This window comes from Phyllostomus discolor, chromosome 2, assembly GCF_004126475.2.
Source record: "Phyllostomus discolor isolate MPI-MPIP mPhyDis1 chromosome 2, mPhyDis1.pri.v3, whole genome shotgun sequence".
Lineage (NCBI taxonomy): Eukaryota > Metazoa > Chordata > Mammalia > Chiroptera > Phyllostomidae > Phyllostomus > Phyllostomus discolor.
The window spans coordinates 24,208,512-24,214,511 of NC_040904.2; the positions used below are offsets into that span (position 1 = coordinate 24,208,512).

Below are 6,000 nucleotides of genomic sequence, written 5' to 3' on the forward strand. Positions count from 1 at the left end.
TTTCCTGGGGAACCCGCTATCCTTTTGAATGTCATAGCCCTGTGATCTAAATGCATGGATGCAGAGGCACCCAATGATACACACACAAGCACATGCCTATGCACATATGTGTGCGCACTCAGGCACTTTCTATATGTGAAGCTCTTTGCTAGCCACTCTCTGCTCTTACTTCTCTCACGGACCCAGCAGGCTACAAAGAGGAAACAGGACTGGTGAGATTGAGCGTCCTGTCCGAGGCTACACACAGAGCCAAGATTCACATCCAAGTAGGTCAGCCTCCAAATCTCGTACTTTTTGAATTAAAAAAAAAAACCCACTGGCTTATAAAATTCCTCCTTACTCCCAACTTTCACTTTCATCATTTCCTTTTCTAATGTTTCAGGAGCCTAAACTGAGGTCCACATTCTCATTATTTAGTATATATTTCTTCAGCAGATATTGGTTGACAAGCCAGGTTTCTGTAAGGAGACAAACACCCCCAAAAGAGAAATGATTCTGCACCAAGCTGATGCATTTCAGGGAGTCACCGCTCTCCCTCCCGGCAAACTCAGTTTACCTGCTTGCTAGTCCTCACAGGCGCGCTTGCTGTCACTTAGCTGTGTGTTTGGAGGCTGGGAGGGAATTTCGGGCAGCGGGCTCCCCGAGAACAGCGAGAGGAATCCACTCAGCTCAGTGAACCTGAAGTTGATCATTGTGGTGCCGGGTGCCGGGTGAAAGAATTCACGGAATGCAGCCCGATGCCACCGACAGCTCCGGAGCCGGTCAGGTGACAGGCTGCACCTCGCCCAGTGGAGAGAGGGTTACCTCTGAGTGAATTGCTCTGTTTCCTGGGGCGAAACATAAAGCCTGCTCCAGTAAAGTAGAGTTGTTTGTAACAGAGAAAACAAAACTCCCTGTGTTCGTGAAAATCTATACTTGCCCTGGAAAGAATGGGGGGGAATAGAGCCCACATAGGAAACACAGTTTCAACAGCAACTCAAGCAAGTGACTGGAATGGCTATTGGGAGCCATTTCACAAAGCGGGGAAGAGAGAGCTGTAACTTAATTAACACTCCCCTCCTCTCCAGATTTCACACACGGAGTTTGAAACACTGACAGTTTGTCCTGCCAGAGCCACAGCTCCTGCAGAACTGATTTCCACCATTTTCAACCCATGGCACAAATAAACTAATTACTGAAATTCTGCGGCCCACCTAAATACATGTATTTTTGCTGATCTGACAAAAAACTAGGTATAATTTTGATTCATTCACACTGGATGGGTATTGTTATATTGGCTGTTGTCATTTTTTAATTTGACAATCTAAGGGAAGAAGAGGTTATTGCCCCTGGCTAAATAGTTTTGAAAATTCTGCATGTTCTAAAAATTGCTGCGGCACACCTGTTGAAAAGCACTGCTCTAGATTAATACTGTTAAGTTTCAGGATGCAGGAAGTTGCTAATAAACAGAACAAACTTAACAAAAATGCATACAGCAGGTTCTGGAATAGTGTCTTTTCATTGAACATCGTTTTGTTATGACATTGAAAAAAAAATTCAAGTCCTGGCCAGCAGCCCCTGTGTGTGGAGCATTCAAGCTCTCCTCATACCTGCGTGGGTTTCCTCTGGGTACTTTGGTTTCCTCCCACATCCCTAAGATGTAGATGAGAGGTGAATGGGCTTGTCTAAGTCGTCCCAGCCTGAGTGTGGGTGTACATGTGAGTGCGCCCCCCAGTGGAAGGGCGTGGTGTCCAGGGTAGCTTCTGCTTTGCACCCTGACCTGCAAGGAGAGATTCCTGCCACCGAAGACCTTGAACTAGAACAAGTGGGTTGGAAAATAATGATCTGACTTGTTTTTATTAATCTTTCTTAAGTGTACATATAGTTACATTTATTTCAATGTCTACTATTACAAGTGTTTTAGGTCTTTATTAAAAAACTTGGTATATTTTTGCAACCAGAAACTTAACTCCTGTTTGCATCAATTAGCCTATATGGTAAAATTGGTTTTGTTATACCTCATTTTCCTTAAAGTTGCAGTTTCCAAGAACCTATTGAGGACATCAGGTGAGGACTTACTACACCCTCTTTTCCCCACTTCATTTCCTGGAAGTTTCTTCATGAAAATCGACTTGGACCAGATATATCAATTTATGTTTTAAATATTGCAGAGAAAATATATATCCTGCTTGATCTGTTGACACTTCAGAGGAGAAAAAGTACTGAAACCCTCTTTTATTGTTTCAACAGTTAACAGTGCATTAAAAAATGTTTTTAAACTGTGTAATTCTCTACCCGTATTTTGTCTGTTCCTGTAGTAGGTCTACTGCCCATAAAAATCACCTATCTGCCCTGGCTGGCATAGCTCAGTGGATTGAGCGTGGGCTGCAAACCAAAGTGTCGCAGGTTCCATTCCCAGCCAGGGTACATGCCTGGGTTGCAGGCCATAACCCCCAGCAACCGCACATTGATGTTTCTCTCTCTCTCTCCCTCTCTCTCTCTCTCTCTCTTTCCCTTTCTTCCCTCTCTAAAAATAAATAAATTAAATATTTAAAAAAGTTTTTACAAAATTGCCTATCTGCTGGCAAAGTGTACGGGAAGCTGTGCTGTAGAGAAATTCCTGTGTGTGATCACTGAGATGTGGATGTCGCAACTATCTTCCCAGAGCACTGCCCTCAGAGGCGTGTGGTCAGGAGGCCATGCGCCTGCCCTTGAACCACGTCATAGGCTCCAAGAGAACGACCTCATATACCTTCCTAGACATTTGGTGATCAATCATATTTTTATGCCATCAACACGTGGAGCAATGTCCCCTTGAAGAGTTTCTTTTATAAAAATAGAGAATCTGGCCATCTGTGAGTAGGTGTGTTCTTTCACTAGTAACTTTCCTGGCTTACAGATGGTGATAGCATCTCTTCTTTGAATGGATAATTTATACTTCTTTAGCATTTCTCCATTTTTCATCCTCCATTCTTAATGGTTCTCATCACTAGATTTTATCCAATTTTCTTACATTTTTAAAAGAGTGTGGGGTCCAGACTTGGACCTATGGGACCCTAATTACAAGTGGGAACCTGGACGCAATGGGCTTAGCAATGCCATTGCCTGCTTTGCGCACCTGGGCAGATTGATTAGCCTCCCTGAGCCTCAGGTTTCTTATTTGCACCTGAGGATTGTGATATGGGTTGTCGGGAGGTTTAATGAGATTACGTAAGGCGTTTAACACAGACCTCGACAGAGAGCAACCACCCAAGAAGTGACAACAGTCATATCCTTAATAATATTATTCTTATAGGTCATTCTCCTGTTAACATGTCCCCATGCCATCCCTTTTAAATATGGATGCTCTACTGTATAGCTACATGACATGGAGTGTGCATGTTAGAGATGCCCAGGTTTTTCCCCTTGTGTCATGTTTATGTCCTACTTGTACTCTCCCTCAATCTTAAATCTGGTTACTTCGAGAACTTGCCCTGGCTGGTATAGCTCAGTGGATTGAGCGCGGGCTGCAAACCAAAGTGTCGCAGGTTCGATTCCCAGTCAGGGTACATGCCTGGGTTGCAGGCCATGACCCCCAGCAACCGTACATTGATGTTTCTCTCTCTCTATCTCCCTCCCTTCCCTCTCTAAAAATAAATAAATAAAATCTTAAAAAAAAGAGAACTATCTTGAATGTGTCCTTGGTTTTTTTTTTTTTTTGCAAACCTGTCTCGTTCCCTGGAGAGAAAGCCTAACTGTGACACTATCCCTACCGTGGCTAAACAGTAACAGTGAGGAGGGAGTGTGATTCCCTTCAGCACACCAGAAGGAAAGTTCTTTATGGCTTTTCAAGGTGACCTACACTCAACGGATGCTAATAAAGCATTGCTGGTTTACACTGTTATGCATCAGTAGATTCTGCTACATGAAAATACGGGGAAACTCAGGAAGCCCATTTATTCTGAGGAGATCGTCCTCCAGCTTCCATCTCTGGGTTCAGATGTTCTGTGGTTTCCTCGCTTCTAGAATAACAATATTTATTTATATTATGCTTTGGACAACATTGCCGTGCATCACAAATGCTCATTTTATTCACCTGTATTAAAAATCCCCACCGACTAATATAGACCCCTGTGGGTTCTAAAGACTGTCGATGAAGTTCTCAGATAGATTTTCCCTTGAAAGAAAAGGATTAAAGATTCTTTTCAAGGAGCATCTTTTTCACACAGTGTGAAAGAACTACAGGCGTTCCCATGGGAATTGGCCGCATGCATTTCAGCCCTCCCCACAAGATGTCTATTGTTCCCGGGGCGTCTCTCGGTTTCCTCTGACACCACATGTTGCTACACTTCACTTCCACTGAAAGCCTCAGAGGCTGCGTTATTCCGAATGATGCTAAAGAACTCAGCCCTTGGGCTTTTTGCTAGGACTGTTTGTAGCAGGCCTGTAAGCATACAGTCTGTTTGTAGCAGGCCTGTAAGCATGCAAAAAATAGGTTTGGTGACCTATTTAGGCAAGAATGCAAATCCCATATTTAAATTTGAATATGTATTGCAACTTATTGAAACACAAATACATAGGAAACATTTTCCTTCACGGGGAATGAGGGAAACATCTTCAAGCCTAACCAACTTTCTAAACCAAGAATTTGTGATCTGTCATAACGGTTTCATAGTGTATCCACTTTCACCTGTAAAACTGGAATTTACAGGTCATATTTGCTCTGGAATTGATACCTTCTTGCTAAAAAATTTAATTCAAATTTCATGGGTTTATTGTTCTAGAAAGCATACCCAAACTCTCAAATTATAAGGAAAATTCAATGTTAAATGTATCTTTATTTATATTTAAATTCCATATATCAAACAACTGCATGGCCAATTCAAATAATTCCTTAAATATTTTTTTCTATCTTTTCAGCTGAAACATATATAAATGTCATGAAATCCAATGACAGATCACTATAGCAATTTGAAAGAACAAAATACATATTTGAATGAACAAAACAGTGGTTAGATTCAGTTATGATTTCTAAGATACCTGAATGATGACAACAACAAATAGTAACAGTGACTGTCCTGCTCAGGGACTATAATAATGCTATTGAATTTTCCTCGAAAATTATAGGCAGGGTCAGTTTCTTGGCAGGTTGCAAAATGTTTCTTTGGATAAACAAAAGCATGACAGAGAAATGAGCCTCAACTATTATGGAGCAAAGAAGAAAAAGCACGAAGAAGCAGAGTTTTCTGTTCCTGAGGCCTAGAGACATGTTTTAATAACCCACAGAGAGGTGGGTTGTTTTTTTTTTACCCTAATAATTGAAAAGCCTGCATACATGGCTAGACACACAACTCCCAAAATGCTTAATCTGCATAGTCAGCCAGCGCCTGAGAAGTTTCTCTGCCCGGCTTGGGAAGCCCACTCCTCCTCTCACCAGGCAGGTTCTGACATGTACTTTAATGAGCTTTTGTTTTGGCTGAACAAAAGGACAGGAAAGAGGATAGCCATACCTCTTTGCACAGGAAACTGGCCATCATAGGAAAGGGAAGGCAAAACGCTTGATCTGTAGAGCAGTTTGTCTGGAACCCAGGACGATGCTCAGAGGCAGCCCCGTAGCCCCTGTCCCTCCTGTTGGCCACGGCTGAGCTTCCTGAGCTGCTGGTCAAGCCTGCGGTGCAGTCGATTCCCTCCCCTGGACTCACCGTGTGGAATGGGGCAAATGAGTAACTTCTCTCTCTCCCAGACTTCTGCTTAGAGCTCACAATTGGCACAAAGCTTTACTTATTTCCACAGGAGATTTACAGAAGCTTCTTGGAGCAAATCAGTAGTTTGAAAGAATTAGATTTGCCTAACAAATTTAACTTCTGTTAATGAGTAACTCACTTCAAGGAATGAAGGAAGCTTTAGGTTAATATCAGATGTGGGGCCTTTTATCAGGCAGGCATCAGTTAAAAAAAAGGCTTGGGGAGGAATGGAGAGAGGCAAGTAGTGAAGTGAGATAGTGTTTAAGCCAAACATGGTAGAAGAAAAACCCCACGGGAG

The 6,000-nt window shown here is 42.5% G+C and overlaps 1 protein-coding gene across 3 annotated transcripts in view; it reads right to left on the reverse strand.

Annotated features, from left to right (window-relative positions):
• The window catches only part of VEPH1 (ventricular zone expressed PH domain containing 1), a 200,510-nt gene extending 194,806 nt beyond the window's left edge, over positions 1–5,704 (reverse strand). For 2 of the 3 annotated variants that reach the window (XM_028505107.2, XM_036017602.1), the window contains exon 1: positions 557–950. The gene's annotated coding sequence lies outside the window, so the exon portion shown is untranslated. Of the gene's footprint in view, positions 1–556; positions 951–5,468 lie in introns of those variants that run through there. The other variant, XM_036017603.1, reaches the window with a different exon arrangement.
• Positions 5,705–6,000: the final 296 nt, after the last annotated feature.